Source organism: Topomyia yanbarensis, chromosome 3, assembly GCF_030247195.1.
Source record: "Topomyia yanbarensis strain Yona2022 chromosome 3, ASM3024719v1, whole genome shotgun sequence".
In the NCBI taxonomy this organism is placed as follows: domain Eukaryota; kingdom Metazoa; phylum Arthropoda; class Insecta; order Diptera; family Culicidae; genus Topomyia; species Topomyia yanbarensis.
The window spans coordinates 165,138,709-165,158,772 of NC_080672.1; the positions used below are offsets into that span (position 1 = coordinate 165,138,709).

Genomic DNA, 20,064 nt, shown 5'->3' on the forward strand with positions numbered 1-20,064 from the left:
ACTTTTTGTACCCGATTTTATCAACCTCCCATAAATTTATTCTTCCATACCAGTAATTCTGACTTTCAATCATCTAATTGTATTCAGTTAAGGTAATCGATTCTGCACTGTTAGGTAGTAGTCGAAATGTAGGGTAGTTTACCCAATTTTGGTCCTATTGAAGGTAATTGATGAACTAGAATCACATTTTGCTTAAATTAAAAAAAAACAGGCAAGGTGTGTTTTTATGATAAACTAACACACTTTGACATATTATCGGTGGAAATCATAACAATTGGAAGAGATGCCGTATATATTAAGTATTGTATGCTTAGTAATACTATTTTTTATTATGTTATAGTTTATGCCAAACTGCTAACAAAATTTAAACGAATAATATTTTCTCGAACTGTCTGTGAACACCGATCCGAAGGATACAATTTAGCGCATATTTGTCTCTAATAGTGTGATATCTGTTTGTCTATCCCAATTAAACCATCTCCTGCCAGTGTGTTTGAGTCATAACTTAACAAAATTCGAATTGAATCAGCTACTGTCTTGTTCATGTTCTCTTTTGTTATCCAAGTCATCAGTTCGAACCAACGAGAATGGGTCATGTCAGTTGAAAGCCATAGACCCAGGCTCATCTTTATAATAAAATACGGGTGTCTATTCGAAACACTTTGAAATCCAGTACGAAATATTGGTTGATGACGACAAACCCTAAAAAATATCAAATCTGTTTGTCCCAATGTTGAAATTTCTACTAATAAAATAACCAAAAAATATGAAATTTGTGGAAAGAGAATATTTCTTTAACAAAAAGAAGGGTACAACATTAATAGCTACAATACTGAGATCAATGCTACCAAATTATTCATCACTGTCGTCGCTTCCAAAAACTTAAAACATGGAGAACGCATCTATTTCTGATTTTAGTAAAACTAAAAGTCACCCGCTTAACAAGAAAACTCTCAGCGCTCACTTGCGTAAACAAAATGAATAAACAACATCATTTGCATGGATCGTGGCAGGATTAACATGCTCGAAATTTCCCGATTTTTATCAGATTTTCCCAATGAGCATTTTTCGTAAAAACTTTGGTAAATTGAATGTTTCTAATGAAAAACTGGACTATTAACATTGGAAGCATTGGATATGAACGTATTCTTAAACTGTGAAGCCTTATTTGATGCACAGTTAGTTTCCAGATAGCGAATTTAATTTTCATCTTCGATCACAGTTTTCTTAGCTGTCAGTTTTGCATCATGTGCGTAGAATGGAAATGAACGACCAACGTTTTGTGTTTAATTAATCAATGAATAATGTCTACATCGTGATTTTAGGAAGTTTATCTGTTAAATTTCGTTGACATAATGTATTATCATTCATAATGAGTCTATTTACAAAATTTCATATCGATCCCATACTTGCAAGTTGGATTATACACCCGTCGGATAGTTCGGTTAAATACATTTTTTTGCACCGATAGACCATTAGATTAAATTTTTCTGCAAACTAACAACTTGAGATAGCTCGCGGGTTGTTTTTAATTATGTTTGATGGAAAAATGAAGACAAAAAAATCATGATTTTATCAACTTCCCCGTTTTATCAACTATTATTTTTCGGTTGTTTGATAAAAACGGGTCATTACTGTAATACATCTAGAAAGATTCAAACCAACATCAACCGAGAAATCAGATTTCTTTGCATTGGAAACATATTTTAACAGTTATGTGTCCAACAAAAAAAAATACCTTTAATAGGCCAACGAGGGTACCCGGGTACCCACAAATTGAAATGCTCATAACTATGGCTTCCTTTAGCCGATTTGGATACTTTTAGATATTTTGGATTCAGGAACTCGTCCACTTTTTTATTCTATACAATAGAACCGGAATAATGGATCCGGTTTTTGGTAATCCGGATTTTCCGGAGTAATGTTCCAGTACTAGGATATGATTTGTAAATTTTAATAATGTACTAGCAATATTAGTATCAAAACTCTTCAAATTGTCTCGGAAGTCTGTTTTTATTGTTACGGGACCCTATGGCAATTTGAAAAATGGAATTGGAATGGAATGCCACTCACGGCCCCACGGGAACCTGCTCCGGAATGTCCGTTCCGGGGTGAAATCGCCAAATGGTTCCAAAACCACGAGATACAGCCTACTGATGCAATTCCAAGAATTTTGATACCCATATTGCTAGTATTCCATTGAAGTTCGCAAATAGTACCCCAGCACTGGAACCTACTTCCGGAAACCCGGATTCCCGGGAACCGAATGAAGTAACCCGATTCATTTTTACCAAGTCCAAAAGTGGATGAGTTTCTGAATCCAAAACGGCCAAAAGTATCGAAATCGGTTGAATATTACCTTAGTTACGGGCATTTTACGTAGTAAAAAAAATTCAGGAGCCTCTCCTCACTCCCACCCTTACTATATCAACAATATTATTAACCCAAAAGCTTGACTTAGTGAAGTTCTAAGATGTCACAAAGTTTCAATTTCCAGCTATGGATAAAACATAGGAATTTTATTAATTGAAACTTAAAAAGGTACCCGGGTACCGCGTCGGACACACAACGGTTAAGATATATATACTTTTCTTCGACCTCCTAAAAGACTAATGCTATTTTCTAAGTGTGCATTGTTGCGACATTTTTGTGTCGTTTGTGATTTTTTGCGATAATAATCAGTTCTACAAAGCCAGGATCGCGGGATTATGCACTGCATCGGCATAACGAAAACCATTCTTAAGTGCGTGTACGGAGACGGTTGACCAAACTGTCCGCCCCGAATGTGACCGTCGCTTGCAATGCAAATGAAAATCTTATTTTTAGATGCGTGCTGCTCAAAAATGCACCACAGCTATTTACCTTTTCCTGGTTCATGTGCAGACGCGCGAGTTGCAAACCTAAAACAATGTACTGCACGCAAGTCTTCTTTAATGATTTTGATTGGTTTTCTTTGTTTTTGTTTCTTCTTTTCAGGAAATCGAAAACGATTAAGTGACAGGTGTGCGTTGCAGTTTGCGTAGAAGTTTCACTGAAGGGCAGTTTATGTAATATATGCTAGTGTAAATGAAAAGTGCATCAACTTCTCAACAACCAAAACCATCGAAGTGTGCGAGTTCTGAAAACGAAGAAAGGTTCGATAGGCGTGAAGCATTATTTTTTCTCTACAGACTTCCTACCACCATGGCAGGCGATAATGGATAACTCAATGGATTCAAGGTAAGCCTTCGTTCATAATTTTTAATAAATTGGATTTTTTTTTATCAACAACATCAACCAAATTTAATTCCCGTGTTTTTGCTTGTTTGCCACTGTTTTTTTTTCATATTTATGCTCCGATGATCATACCAACATCATTATCCCTACTATCTCTCTCCTGCCAAGTTCGACTGCAAACGTAATTATTTACCACCGCGAGCGGAACCGACGCCGAGCCTCTCGATTTCAATGCACCAACATGCCATTATTTTACCGCTACGCCATTTGCGAAGTTCAACGTCGCGTCGTTTCCCTCTACGATGCGGTCACTTTCATTTAGGTTTTAAGTCTCTCACTCTCGCGCACACTCGTGGTGCTCCCACTTCCATACCGGCTGCTTAACTGTATCGGTTGTAAGCATGGGACTCTCCGTGATGTGGGGCCGTGAATGCGAGGATCGTTTCATGGCTGGCGGAACATCGAACAAGACTGGCAGCAATTGGAGAACATGATCTGGAAGATTCGTGTTTTCGCTATTTTCTATGGTCATGCTTTTGCTCACCTTGCTTTCTATTTCCTCAACATGATTACGGGTTTTTACTTTTTTTGTGAGCCTGAGCCTCGATCGTGCTACGAGAGGGACAGTTATTCATCGCTTGAAATTGAAAGGGATTTTTTCGTCTATGTTATGCATTGATTGTGGTTGTAAATTCTCAACAAACATATGATTACGGCTTAAAAGCCAACTGTCAAAATTCTCTTTGAATGGAAATTCCGGACAAACTTATTGAATATATCGAAGCTAGTGGACCCATCGAGATTTGATCCTTTAGTGTAGAACATTTTGTCACAAGCCTTTTGCCCCCTCTCTTGTATATAGAATCTTATTTTTTTTTTTTTTTTTTATTTCGATTATAGAGGTTTTAACCTTAAGGTCATTCGCCTCTTCGGGTTAGAAAAATCTCTTATGAAAAATTTCTAACCCTATGTGCGGGGTCGGGACTCGAACCCAGGTGCGCTGCGTACAAGGCAATCGATTTACCAATACGCTACGCCCACCCCCAGAATCTTATTTCTAGTCTTAGCATTTCAACATTGTAACCTCCTAGTTTTAAAATATCCAAAATTTAAAAACAAAAGAATTTGGCACCGCCAAGCTAACGCATTTGTGTCTATCAAATAAATGAAATGAATAAAAAAAAATTTGTCACAATCGACTTCTCCGAATTTTTATAAAATATATTGGGAATCATTTGCGAGCGTATGTGGTCCGGGATTCCACGAATCTCTTCCTTCATGGTTGTGTCGAAGAATACAATTGATTCAGAAATATCTAATAATCGGACACAATTGGGATTATATGAAAACGGATTGATGCTCTGTGCCTTGTAGTTGAACTACAAGGACCTAAATCAGATTTAATTAAGCTCGACGAGCCTCTCAAAGTTTTCAATCACCAACGTGCTCAAGCCATCGTATTGGATGAGCAATCTGTAACTACTAGCCCGAGAGGAACATGTTCTCTGCCATTGTGCAGTACTATTTCTTCGAAGGAAGCGATACTTCGAAAGGCATCTTATGACGCCTAACGAGGTATGGCATACCTGTCCCAAACGGATCCTTAGTTACATTAATAGTGTACTGCCCGATTGGGACGACACATGTGGACAAACAAACAACTCGCTTCCAACTACATTGGATTCGGGTAATTTGTAACATGTAGAGCAAACAGTGGCACCCACCAAAGATAACCTGAATAGTGGTCGCAGCGGCAAAGTTTCCTCTAACAAAAAATATGTTCTAGTTATTGTCCGAAGAAACTTGACCATTTGTTGGCATTTCTGATTGAGATACCTAATGTGACATCTCCAGGTACCTTTAGAGTCGAACCCGGTCCCGTGATATTTAAATGTGAAGGCCTGATATTTAAGTGTGAAGGCCATCCATTAATAGAAGCTAGAGTTACGCCGGCTCACGCTTCCTAGAATAATCGACCAACTCCAGTTTTCTCCATGGAGAACTTAAAACCCGCTGAAGAGCCCAAGCAGACAAATTGTTCAAAGTATCTTGTAATGGTCCATGCAAATCGGTAGATTTAGGCTCTGTAACAGAAACCCCGTTGTTTGGAAATTGCCTTAGCGTGCATGAATTGAAAAGACAATCGTCAATGTCATTCAACTAATAATTGTAGAGTAGGGGACTTAGACATGAGCCCTGGGGAAGACCCATGTAGCTAGTGATGCAGCGATGTTGTTATATCGCCATGAAAAAGTTGCTTGTGCTTTTCAGGCAACTACTTTAGCAAACATTTATTTTAAATCATTGAAAAACAATGCTTGTGTAGCATCTCTGACATAACATTGATAGAAACTGAGTCAAAACTCCCTAATATCCAAGAACCGGCTCTCTGCTAGCCTAGGCCATTTGGATTTCAGTAGTAATGCTAGGTAATCGTTCGTTTCTTTACCTTTGCGGAAGCCAATTTGTGTATCTGATAGTAACTCATTTAGTTCAACCTAATTAGTTAGGTGAAACAAGATCATTTTCTCGAACAACTTTCGGATGCAGGAAGGTATTGGAATCAGCCAGTACGAATTGTGGTTGGAGGCTGGTTTTGAAATGGCGAAGATCTCCACTTACCTCCAGCCATAAGGGGCAATGTTACGCTCAAGGAACCTGCTAAATAAATTCAACAAACGCCTTTTTGCAGTGTCAGGCAGATTCGTTGGCAAGTTGACTTCGATTCTATCACATTACATAATAAGAGAGCAAGTGAGAACTCCACCATAGATGACGTGAATCCAGCGGTTTGAATATTCCACGTTCTCGTTGGTACTGTTTCGGTTACGCATACGTCCAACCGTATCCCAGAGAATGCTCATCGCTGTTTCTCTCGTTAACCCGTCGACGAACCGGTGCCAATAACTGCGTGTTTTTTTGCTTTCATTAGACTGTTCAGTAACCCGTTGTTCCGGAAGGCCTTACACACAGTGGACTTCTTTGTGTACAGTACTTAGCAGTTTTCGTCGCACCACGGGATGGAAGAACGTTCGTGGATGTTCGCGTCGGGTACTGGTTTAGCCTGAACTTGATTCGCGCTGTCGAGAATAAAGCCAGTCAAAAACCCGTACTCTTCCTCCGGAGGAAGTTCTTGAGTGAATTCGATTTTATCGGATGTCGCGGCCGCGTAACTCTTCCAATTAATGTTCCTTGTCAGGTCATGCGAGAAATTTATTGTTAGGAATTGAAATTACGATATGCAAATGATCTCTACCGCGTATATCAGGATTACCTTTCACATGCATACTAACTGTAGCGATGTACAGCATAGCGATGGCGCTGCTGGTGGTGTATGAAACCATGTCATTTCTCCCGCGGTTGAGATGGTCATGTTGAAATTGTCGCTAAGACCTTGGATGAATGTTGATCTATTATCATTGTGAAGACAACCCCATACCATACCGTGCGAGTTAAAATCTCCAAGAACCAGCCGCGTAAAGATTCTGTGAAATCGCAAAGCGTTCAGTGCCCTATCGGGGCTCTAGGAGGAATGTAGATGAAATGGAATGCAAAGGTCTTTGACTTTGATTAGAACTTGACAAGCCACAATTTCAATACCTGGTGTCGAAGGGAGGTTAATTCGGTTGAAGGAATAGCACTTTTAATTCGCAAAATTACTCCACCTGGATTTTCTCGATCCAGACGAATTATATTAAAGTTATGGAAGTAGACCAAGCTGCACATAATGCGCAAACATCACATTTTAAACTATTTAGTAATAATTTGAAAGAGTCAATTTTCAGACCCTTTCTGCAGTGCCACTGAAGAACAGTGATTGAAAAACTGACCTCATTCGACGGGTTTTTCATCGAAGGATTCGATCGCTGCAAGGAAGGGGCATTTTGCAGTCAACTGCTTCAAAAATGTTCGCACTATAGGAAGAAAATGCATCAGAAGACTTTTAGAAGAATCAGTAACATTGAAAGGTGTGAAAATTAAGTCCATGATGTCAGAAAATTTTATTAGTTCATGACTGGACTGAGTGTCTTTTTGAAAAAAGGGGACACTTGGGGTTTTTGTGTCCTTGGAAGTGGTGCGTACTCCTTGTTAGAAATCAAATTTAATTGGCCCTATTCGGATACAATCCCGTCAATTTCTACGTCCATTGCTACCTAGGCTATAAATTCCAGCGTAAAGCGCTCACAGAAAGCAATCTTGTTTGCCCAGGTCATTCACTAGAACACGTAAATGGTTTACCCGAACAAGTGAGATCTGAGTTACAGTCGGATTCTGATTAGTTAGTGCTCGAGACAGTTTCACTATATTAACTGCTTTATCCCCGATTCGGAAATACACCACCCAGCGGAATCTAGTGGATATTACTTTATACGGTGAGCATTGCGAGCATTAGGGGAATCAGGGACTTTCAAATTAGAATCATATCAAACCACCCTCCCCGCACTCCACCATGTCAATAAACTGGGAAGCCGTTGTGCGGGGTTCTCATAAAAGTTTGAAAATAATATCGATATGGACTTCGACATCTTGCGCCAATCAACTAACTAAAGTTCAAACAGCAACGAAATTCGTCTGCTCAAATCAACAAAGTTATCATAATGAAACTAAATATTTCCTCCCCACTACATGTTTCCACACCATTTATTCCTACTGTGTAATAGCATTGCCAACCTTCCTTGTTGCATACACTCAGCGCTGGATTATAAATAATCTCGGACCACTCCCCAGTGCCAGTCAACGCTTGAGATTAACTCCCTAGCAACTGCATAACCATGTAACCAACCAGCGATTTTTCAACAATAACAAACCATGACCTATCGCTCGGCTCGGGGCTGTCTCCTGGCTACGAAAGCCGAAACTCGGCGTTCATGAACTCTATGCGAAAAAAAGCAAAGCGAAAACATGTATGCATCCGTCTCCCATTGCCAAAGGCAGTATGTAGTCATGTTTCTCCGGCCAACGACGCTATCTAAGCAGCATTTTTATGTCTGTTGGTTGTAGGTATATTTTGGTTTGTTAGTTGCGCCTGTGAACCCTTCACATTTTTCGCCTATCCTAAAACAATCGGCTGACACAGAAGGCGCGCTATTTTTAGTGGCCCATTCGCGCGCACTGTTTCTCCAACGCTGACGACGATGTTGTCGACGGTCACAGACAACGTGCAGGACTCTATCTATGGACGGAAGGGGGCCCTTTCTAGGGGCATACATTTTATGCATCGCGCAGTGCAGCAACTTTCAGGTTTCATTGTTAATTGCCCGTTGCATTCCACACTCATTACGGTTACATACTGCAAGCCCTCGAGTCCCTTCTTCTGGCAGTAGGTACATGTGTGTACTTTCGCTTGATTGTGCTGATGACAATGAACATTTCAGCAGTCTTTGAACCCAGGCTGACTGAGTCCATCAAGAATGCACATATTGGTCGGGTGAAGCAATGCGACGAGGACTGATTTATCTGGAAATAAGCAGACGTCTGGTGGTCAAGGTAGTATAGAATCTTAAAATTAAATTTAAAGCAGGGATAATTTCAATACTCTGTAATCAAACTTAAAAAAAGAAAGAAATAATGCGATCACATGCTCACTGCTTTTATCTATTTACATTCGAATTTTTTTAATTTGCATTGTTTTGAAAAAGTACTTTAAACAGACCACAATCGGCATAAATTTCAGACACAACTTTTGAGAAAAGTCTATTATCTGTGATAACAGTAAGCAATATGAACAGTCAAATATCTTCAAAAATAAGAATAATTTGACAATGCATTTTAATGTTGCAATCTCTTGTTTTCTCATGGCTCAAGCCCAATAAAACATAACTTAATTGTTTTCTGACTGGTTAAAATATCTGTATTGTGCCAAGAAGAATTGTGCATTCGTGAATAACAATATACATACAGTGACGGGCAGAACAATATTACCAGATTATACCAAATGCAAAATTAGTCCTGATCTATATTTTGTCTCGTTGAATATGGAGTTAGTTTTACACAAGTCAATTAATTTATTATTACTTTTTATGAATAAGATGAGAATAGAACATTTCTACCGCCTTAGCATAGAAGTTAAAAGAAATTGTATGTAAACTTAAAAATTAGCAGCAAAGCGACAATTTACAGAACTATTGCAAAAATTGAATTAAATGAGTTAATGATCCAGTCTGAAGGTTCTATGTTTAGTATTTGTTAGTATTCATATTCTTATTGTTGGTTCTCATATTCTTATTAATTATGAGAATCTGCTCGACATTGAGTGAGCCGCAGTGTGGCTTGTAGTAGTTAGAATGGCGGACAATGCTTCTTGGATATCTCTCATTAGGCCGTGGTTTCTCCAGGTCAATTATTTTTTGAACGATCTGTTACAAGTTTTGATTTAGTTTTAGGACCGGAAATTGAGCTAGCTATTCGGTTCATTATCTTGTATAAATCGGCACATCAAATATATTTATCACTCAGCATATGTAAGTATAGAATCTCTAAAGATCTCAGCATAAAAATATTGGCCCATAACACCATAATATAGATCCTGCAAATCGGACCAACTTCGTACCAAGAGAAAGAACCTTCATCCATAATATTCACTTCTCCATGTTTGAATATATTGTGACTAACATCCCAAATTTTCTGAACTTCGAACCAATCGTTTCCCATCCAATCCAACCTTTTTACACTCTTAAGTCTTGGCTTATCTGAGCAGAAGATATCCTGCCTTTCTTCTTTTCAATTTTCGGATCCAGCCGATTTTAGTTGTTCTTTGGTGAACTACAGTCGAGCCTACTGTCTAGTAAGACTTCCCAATGGCTTCTACCAACAAGTTTATGCTATATAAACCTCCTTTGGAGAGTGATTATTTGGCGAAGAGGATTGGCCATTTGTAATCATCGATACTGATTTGAATATATACATATAAACTTCACGAATGGCGGTAGTTTTCCTGGGCATCCAGTCGCCACACGTGGTTTCACATCACGACGAACATTGAAAACATGTTGTTGCAGCATCGATATTTTTCTGTTTCGAGTCTTAATTGTAATATCGCAACGTTTACTCGAACGAGGTGAAAAATTTTAAGTTTAGAGATCTCAATATGCTTGTGATATTACCTATAAAGGACCATTTATAAATTCTGTCACACTATTAGGGGGAAGAGCTATGATAAATAGTGACACAAATGGGATGGGGAGCACGTCATGCGTTTTGATCCAATCGGCCGCTTTACGCACGATTGTACGATGTATATAGGAGATTCCAAAAAACAAGGACAATTTGCGTGCAGTGGTAGTATTGTGTTCCTACAAAAAAAAGAAAAATTGAAATCATATAAGAGAAAGTTAGTTTGTATTTGGCAATCTTTATAATTTTTGAATGGTCCACAATACCACTTTTAAACTTATTGTTTATGCTCCATTTTATACTGTCGACAACATTCCCGACAGCCGACTGTCCAGAGTTAAAGTTGTTTTCGATGAAACAAACTCTCGGTTTGGTTACTACGGTTACCCAGAGTGTAAACCCCTTCACATCTAGAACATTTACGTATCCTACAGTCAATAAACTATTCAAACATTTTATGCACGAAAATATATTCTCAGTCGCATCGATTGCTTGAGGCGAATCCTGACTAATAACCCACCCACTACCTAATCCGTGGTACTTATGGAAGTGTCACTGAATCGGGGCCTTCCATTAAGTAAGTATCACATCAACACTTCCTTTCTCGTATCCCAAGTTACGGTAAAGATGATCGTGGCCCGCAATGGTGGTTCTCAGGCGTAATTCTCGCTTGGACTGCATCAATTATTATACCCAAAGTAATCTGGGTGGAAATGAATATCATCAGTCTGCAATATACGAAGTATACCATGCTTACGCAACGCAACGCAAATCCGGACGAACCCTTACTCATCAAGTACCGATAATTTCAATAGCTGAGAAAGAAAACTTGTCTGTTAAATGTCAACATCTGTGCTTGTCGGATTTTCCGAAATTTTCGCTTAAAGTGTATTTTAGTTATTAATTGTTAAACAGGCATAAAATAATCGAAAACATCAAATAATGTAATATTAGGATGTTAGCTAAAGGAAACAAATTTCCGCACTCAGTATTTCGCAACATCTACCCGTATCCCGGTCGTCTGTTTGCGTGTTGCGCTGGTTGTGTTGTGACCCACTTAGATAAGAGCCTCTCTAATCGCGCAGCCAAACACCCGGCAGCAGCCATACTTTGCATTTCGTTTGATAACGTTGCTTAACAAATGGTTGTTAGCAGCCGTATTCCCGAGGCAGAGGATTACTTTTTCGCCATAAAGCAATGCAAACGATTTGAGCATTCTCAAGTCTCCGCATTATGCCGCCCCTTTTGCAATGTGATGCGTGCGTATCAAGGTTAATAGACCTGACAATACATCTTTAAGTTGTCGGAATCTTGCGTTTTTCCTACACACGTCCGACTCTTTCAATCATAGGACTTGAATTCCGCTTGAATTTTTTTCGGCATACAATCAAACTTCGGTGCGAAAATATGCGTGTGGGTGCGCAGTGTAGATATCACGCGATTGTGATCAGTTCTCCTTTTTGTCTAATAGTGTATTGTAAACTCAATTGACTGAATCATCGCTAAATTAAAAGCAACCTTATTAGCGATTGCGACGACGAAAAGCACCGAATCGCGTGAAAGTGTGTGCGAAAGATTAGATTGGATATGTACAACAATGAGTGTATCAGTTGAGATTTGTGTAATAGTGAATGATTTTCATTTTGTAAATCATATGATCGATCAGCGCTATTCTACGTCGCATTTTTGCTGGGAGCTAAAAGATTATTGAGAATTTTTCATTTTTATTATATTACTAATTACCAGGTATTTTCAAAAAAATGAGCTTTCTACGCAATGAATGTAAATATTTTCAAAACAACTCGAATGCTTAAACGATTTGCTTTTTCACATTTGAAAACAACAAATATAGCTCCAACCACCTGGTCACCCTAGGCGCTGTTGTGCGAAAGGGGCATTGACCTTCCGTGTCCCGATGAGTGTTCTCCATTTGACATGGGCAGCAAAAATAACAGCAACGCGTGGCCTAGCAGCAACAACCCAGGAAGAGAGAGTAAAACTATTCTCTTCATCATCACCGGTTCGGTGCGTATGATGAGAACGGACAGCCCAGCCCGGCATCGGTAGCGGGATCACATGTGCGTTGGAGGCCCGGTGCTCCCCACGCACACGCGTTTGCGATTTGATGTTGTGTTGTATAAAAGTAGATACCTACCGACATAAAGTCCCAAAATTTGGTTTAACTCTGCTGTTCACAGCACGCAAACCAAACGAACTGTTTTTGGCGTCCCGGCGTTTTTCCGGCTGTTTGTTTTCGTCACTACGACAGGGGGATCAGGTTTGAAGCTGGACTTTCACTCTGCTCCGTAATGTGCTCTGATAGGGCAATAATCATGGACCGAAAGTACAGCAGCGATGAGAATCGATGGAAGTGAAGGAGTTTTTTTTTATTATTATTGTTACAGTGAAGTGCCGATATTGTCTAACCGTGATGTAATCAGTTTTTTATCCGATTTGGTCTGCCTTGAATGCAAAAATTGTTTTATGAGCTCTAGAAGACGTGCCAGTTAAATTCGATCAAACCTTTTCTGGAACATACTTCTCTTTTCTTAAAAATTCAAAATATGTCAGAATAAACAAACCATTTTTTTTTTTTAATTTTGCGCTAGAAATAGGGAAATTTGTACTAAAAAGTTAGAAAGGGTTATGGGTATATGTCTAGGGACTACCGCAGAATATTTTAATAGCTTCGGTGAACTAAAAAGAAACAAAACTGTGTCCCGATTTTGTCAATATTTCCATTTTGTCAGCCTAAACTAAACAATAAAAACGATAAACAATAAAAACGAATCTTCGCTGTATTTCTAAATACATCTGTTTGAAGCGATGTTTGCGACAAAACATCAACATTCTTTACAAACATATGACCGCGGTGACCCACCAGCCAATGAGTGCTTGGGACAGTGTATAAAAACTGGAGCTAGTGTTTTGAAAAATTAACGGATCGATTTTTTTTGTAGGAATTTCTTTATAGTGTTATGTCTATTAGTCTGTGGTTGTTCGTCTTGAATCTATAAGAGATACAATCTGCCTTTTGAAAAGTCGCTTTGAGCTTTTTTGTCGATAATTCGTTATATCAGTCATTCTTCAAATACTCATTCCGGTTCGATGAGAACGACATTTATGAAAACACACAGAGACTCTTTAGGTTTCTATCAACCTGATCGATTCACTTTGTTAATAGCGCTATTTTCCTTCTTCGAAGGAGTTTCGCGCATGGTGTGAGTACATGTTTAGCCAGGTCTAGTACAGTGTTTTGGTAGGATTTTACGATTCTAAAATATTGAAGCGAAAATATTTTTTAATCCAATACAATAATAGTTAAATTCTGCAAGTTTCGATTATCAAAATGCCTTTAAAGATAAGTTTTAAATTTACGTTATTACGTTGTATACATGAGGCTCCACTATGTAGTTGTTCATCTTTGATACCGAACGCCTATCCCTTATTTCCCCCCGTACCAGCCGGGGTACGAGCAATCTTAGTGGAGATGAAGTAAGTAACTCCGGTGTACTGTCCACTCGAAAGCCTCAAAAAGTGTAGGTACAGATTGTGCCCCTTCGCAGAAGTAAACCTAACTACGGGTACCTCGTTCAAGTACGGCATCTACTACAGTCGCAACGAAAACGTAGAATATAGAGTGGACTTTATTGTGCTTACCATGGTGCGTACCAAATTTCGAAGCCTTCAAAACACCACGAAATGGTCTCAATAACCTAAATGCACCACTATATGGTTTTTATATGGGATCTACCAGATCCTGATGATGGTGTTTTCATGGGTTGATCCCAGTCAAAATACCATGCAGTGTGGGTGAAATTGGACCATGACCATTGGAGTATTATGGTCTTTTTAATTGTTCGGGAACAATGAAGGGTTTGCAGATGCAGGTCGGTTGCCGACCGTGTCTACATGTTAAGGATACCTACAGTTTAAATAACGCTTATGATGTGTCGACAAACCCGATGATGGGAAAGATGAATTCAGACAAGCCCACCAAATTATGCCATAAAACTCATCGTTACGCTAAGGTCGGAAAAGAATAATTAGTTCATGCAATTATTGGAAAGAGAGTTTCCACTTAACCAACAATAAAAACGGCATATCGTTGATTAGCCTCGCCAAAGTCAGAGGCCATATAGACTACTTATTTTGCACGGAATAAATAGCAACTGCGCAAGAATAAAAACTAATTGAAAAGAACAGGGACTTCGGCAATATCTTCGCATAGCCTGGAAAATTTGTATGAAAAAGTCAGTTAAGAACTCCATCTTCATCAACCGAGTATTCTTCGATTACATTCCTAATTTAACTGACATGAAAATCTCTCGATTTCGAATGTAGCTCTAATAGATTCGTTGAAGCTCGAGACTTTAAAAAAATGCAACTGATATCACGTAGATTTGAGCCGGCGAACATTTCCTCACTGAGTATGTTTCTTTACTGACTGGTCTATACCGACATATAGTTCCTTGGTCAATAAATGGCATACATAAACTTTACCTCAGCGCAATAGCTATCACAGCTCACTGAACTGCAGTTCATAATTTTACAGGTTGAAACATGTGAAATTGTGTAGGCAAACAAAAATTCTTCGCGATGTTCTTTATGTCAACTGTATTACAGTGAAGACCCGTTTTTATCGCCCCTTGGTGAATTTTAGGCTGATAAAACGGGGACAATGATACAATCGGAATTTAAAATATTTTTCTTTAGTCCCTAGATATAGCCTCATAACCCTTTTTTGATTATTTGGTTTTAATTTCCCTTAAAGGGGTCTGACTGAGCAATACTTTTAAAAAATATTTTTGCATATTTCGGATCTATAGGATAGGAAAAATATTCTCAAGAAAGGATTTACTCGAATTCAACTTGGTTCATCTGCTAGAGCCTTTAAACTACTATAAATTTTCAGACGAAGCTGATAAAATCGGAGGTAGACAAAATCGGGGGCTGATAAAATAGGGTCTTCACTGTATTAATATTTTATAAAGAAAGGCTATGCAATCACTGTAAAAATCGACGGCTTAACCGAGAGCCGGAGGGCCGGGTGTTATGTACCATTCGATTCAGTTCGTCAAGATCGGAAAATATCGGTGTGTGTATGTGTGTGTCATTTAAACTCACACAATTTTCTCAGAGGAGGCTGAACCAATTTACTCAAACTTAGTTTCAAATGAAAGGTACAATGTTACCATAAGCTACTATTGAATTTTTAGTTAATCCGACTTTTGGTTCTGGAGTTACGGGTTGAAGAGTGCAGTTACACAGCAAATTCCCATATAAACTGCTAATGATGTCCAAATGATGTAATACATATTAATATGGGTTCAACATTACTTGAGTTTGCGGGTCTAGCTCACTAATGATCAATTGAAGTAGCATTGACCACACCACCACGAAGTAGCTTTGACCACCACGAAGTAGCACCACCTATGGTTCATGCAGCATTTCAAAACACGATCGCATAAAAATAGCATTGAACTCATGCTGATTAAGCTAAATATTATGTTTTCTTGTTTAAAGTGTGTCCGCGTCGACTTTCGTGGTAGTCGTTGAATACGTGCTAAGTATAATATAAATGTAACAGACAATTCCACAATTATATTGAACATAACCAGCTAATGAATCATAGTTTGTATAAAAGAGAAAGGAACGTTCGCACCACTAGGTGGATTAAAACAGGTTTTTGCCTTTCTCATATAAAGAAAGGCTATGCAATCACTGTAAAAATCGACTTTTTAACCGAGGCCCGGAGGGCCGAGTGTCATACACCATTCGATTCAGTTCGTCGAGATCGGCAAATGTCTGTGTGTGTATGTATGTGTGTGTATGTATGTGTGTGTGTGTGTGTATGTGTGTGTGTGTCATTTAAACTCACACAATTTTCTCAGAGATGGCTGAACCGATTTTCTTAGTTTCATCTGAAAGGTATAACGCTCCCATAAGCTGCTATTGAATTTTTAGTTGATCCGACTTCCGGTTCCGGAGTTACGGGTTGAAGAGTGCGGTCACACAGCAAATTCCCATATAAACTGGTACCACCATGATGTTCAAATGATGTAAAACATATTAAAATTGATGTAACATTACTCTAGTTTGCGGGTCTGGATCACTAATGATCAATCAAAGCAGCTTTGACCAAATTGGCCACCTATGACAGGTCATGACGCCCCACAGTGGCTGGAGGCTGGCCAAAACCTCAAAAATTTATTTTTGAATTATTGATATTTTATATTTTTCCTAAACTTCTCATGTATTGAATGATGTATATTCCAAATTTTATGAACATTGGATAAGAATACATGAGTTTAACATGAGTTTAAACGTAGCGAAGTTCGGACTTTTTAATGATTTTCATTTCCGAAACCATTTCCGAAACCATTATTGTTCACTTCAAATGCATGTAGCTGTTTTGATTTTGGTTCGATTTTGGCACAACTAGTTTCATTGTGTAGAGAAACGAAAGAACTTGGTTAGTGAATAAAATACATTTGGTAAATTTGCTTGGAACTATGACTTTTTAGTTTAAATATGTTTGAGGTGGTTAGATCAAAAATACTTTTTACACTAAAGTGTTCTGTACAAATTTCGGAATCATTTCGGAACGGTCACATAGTATATATTCTATGGGAAATAACCTCTACTTTTCGAATATCATGGTCTCGTTCTGCGCCTAGGTGCGCAAAATGGTTTAAGGAGATTTTAAAGCTTTGTTGCTGATATGGAGGCGCATGGTGTTTTGTGTAAAATAGTTAGACAATCTACAGTAAACCAACACGTTATACAATGGATTTAAAGTAGTGTTCTTCATTTTTTATGATATTGCTGACATTGGTGAACAGTAACGGAATATCTATCATGAAAACGGGATCATAGTCATAAGAAAGGTTCAATGACACTGTATGGAAAAAAAGCATTTAATATGTTACGACTTTTGACATCAAAAATGAGCTCAGCACCTCAAAATTAGCTTGAATTGTGATTTTCAGCCAAATTAGGTAACATTTGAGGTTTTGTCCGACTTTTGTCTGAAGACCCGCCAATGTGCGCCCCCGGGGAACTCGCCAAGTTCCTAAGCTAATATCACACCCATTCCCCAACGAATTCTCTACCGATTTTTACAAACTTGATTTCAAATGAAAGATATAGTAATGCCATTGACTGCTGCTGAATTTCATTCGGTTCTGACTCTTGCTTCCGGAGTTACAGGGGTGTTAGTAAGGATACACTGGAATTTCCCATATAAATCGGTACAATCGTAATACCTCAGAGGCTAAAAACTATTGAAATGGTCACCAAATAACTTCTAATCGCAAATCTAGATCACTGATTGCCAATCAAACATTCTTTGAATATATTGCCTACTATCGACGATTCCGGAAGTCCGGAATTCCGGGCATATTCCACAATTAAAGTCAAATCGGTTCTTCGGTGATGACTGAACCGATTTTCTCAAACCAAGTCTCAAATGGAAGACAAAATATGCAGTTGAGTATTGCGTCGCCGCCCCCCTCCCCCCCTCCGTCTTGCCCTTACACCTCCATCCTTCATCACTCCCCTCCCCTTGGACCACCCTCACGCCCGCATTTCCTGCATCCATCCCGTATACCGAAATAAGATGAAGGATTTCTGACGCATCCTCCACTCCCACTCTACTAACTCCCCATTCCCTCCACTTTCAAACCCATTCCACCATCATTTCAAAATATAATCACATGAAAATACTATTGAACTCATGCTGATTAAGCTAAATATTATTCTTTTGCCTTTCTCATATAGAAAGGTTATGCAATTGCTCCAAAAACCGACTTTCTAACCGACTCATAACATTCGACTCAGTTCGCCGAGATCGCAAAATATCTGTGTGTATGTATGTGTGTATGTATGTGTGTATGTATGTGTGTATGTATGTATGTATGTATGTATGTATGTATGTATGTATGTATGTATGTATGTATGTATGTATGTATGTATGTATGTATGTATGTATGTATGTATGTATGTATGTATGTATGTGTGTATGTGCGGATTTGTTAACAAAATGTCCACATCGGTTTCTCGGAGATGACTGAACCGATTTTTACAAACTAAGATTCAAATGAAAGGTATAATATTCCCATAGGTTGCTATTGAATTTCATTTTCAACCGACATCTTGTTCCGGATTACGAGTTGAAGAGTATGGTTACAAAACAAAATTTGTTGATTTGTCCACATCGGTTTCTCGGAATTTTCTGAACCGATTTTGACAAACTTGATTTTAAATGAAAGGTCCATCAGCTGCTGTTGAATTTTGTGTGGATACGAGTTCTGGTTCCTGAATTACAGGGTGATACGTACGATCACGCAGCAAATCCCGATTCTAACGAATTCTGCGATGAATGTAAAAAGGTGAATTTTTTTCCAAAATGTAAACACATTTGTTGAATTTGTAGATCTAGGTCACCAACAGTCATTCAAAGTCTCTTTGGCCACACTGGCCACCATCGACGGATCCGGAAGCATCCAAATTCAGAATAACGGTTATATTGGTTTCTCAAAAATGGCTAGACCGATTTGATCAACTTAGTCTCAAATGAAAGGTGTTCCCTAGAAACTGATATTAAATTCCATCTCCATCCGACTTCCGGTTCCGGAGTTACGGGTTGTGGAGTGCGATCACATAGAAAACTCCGATTCAAACCGATACCGCGATGAATGCAAAAAGGTGCTCTTATATATACTTACCAAGTGTAATAAGAATGAAAAACATTACCATAATGTTATATTGTACGAACCAGCTACTAAATCATAGTTTGGAGAAATGAGAAAGGCACAATTGCACCTCTAGGTGGATTAAAACAGGTTTTCAAAGTATATAATAGCACCTATGTTTGATGTGTATGACGGAAATACGAAAAAATCTAACGTCCCGTTGATTGTAATATATTGATAAAACTTAACTTCATTTCACCTGTATCCGTGCCAGTCTATGAAAGCTTACGTGGACGCTCCTGACTATGTATTACTTATTCCTGGTTGATATAAAATAAATAGGGTGCATTACACAATTCTAAGCTACCACTTTTTAGGAAATCGTGCATTATGCGATTCCAACGACATTTTCCCAGTTATTAAATAACAATCGCTTCAATTTTTCATAAAAAGAAAAAAAACAAAGTTTGTTTGCCAGGATAGCAGCAGCATAGCTATTGATAGTTAGTGCGACATACCCGTAGATGAAGGTTAATGACCCCGTTTCGGTAGCTTACGCGAAATTCCGCTACTCACCAATACAACACTACAGCACTCAGATGCAGCTGATATAGGTAGAAAGAATATTACGACACAAATCGACCGTCAGTTTTTTATGCTGCATCCGGTTCTGTAGCATATTTCATGCTGTTCTTGCGCACACTCGCTACTTTGACTGTCAAAGTCAATAATCGAATCGGGTGCTACTGCTCCTTCCGCTCTTGCATATAAAATCCAATAATGTCGTCTTTAAGACAAAGCGTGTACATATGATTGTAATTCCGTTTTCGAACATCATGTTGCGATTTTGTTCGACATATTTTGTTCGTTTTGTCGCTACACCTTTTTTCGAATAGGCGTTTTATATTGTCTCCCTTTAATGATATCTCCCAAAGTGAATGTCTCGATTCTTTTAAAAGTATCGGAGCAATCTGAACCTTGTTATGTGATATCAAGAAAGACCCTTCCATGTTTTGTTTATTTTACGGAGACGCGTAGT

The 20,064-nt window shown here is 38.5% G+C and overlaps 1 long non-coding RNA gene across 1 annotated transcript in view; it reads left to right on the top strand.

Annotated features, from left to right (window-relative positions):
• The window catches only part of LOC131693043 (uncharacterized), a 105,344-nt gene that overhangs the window by 23,782 nt on the left and 61,498 nt on the right, over nucleotides 1–20,064 (top strand). The window contains exon 2 of the long non-coding RNA XR_009306138.1: nucleotides 2,977–3,219. This is a non-coding gene — a long non-coding RNA (uncharacterized LOC131693043). The remainder of the gene's footprint in view (nucleotides 1–2,976; nucleotides 3,220–20,064) is intronic.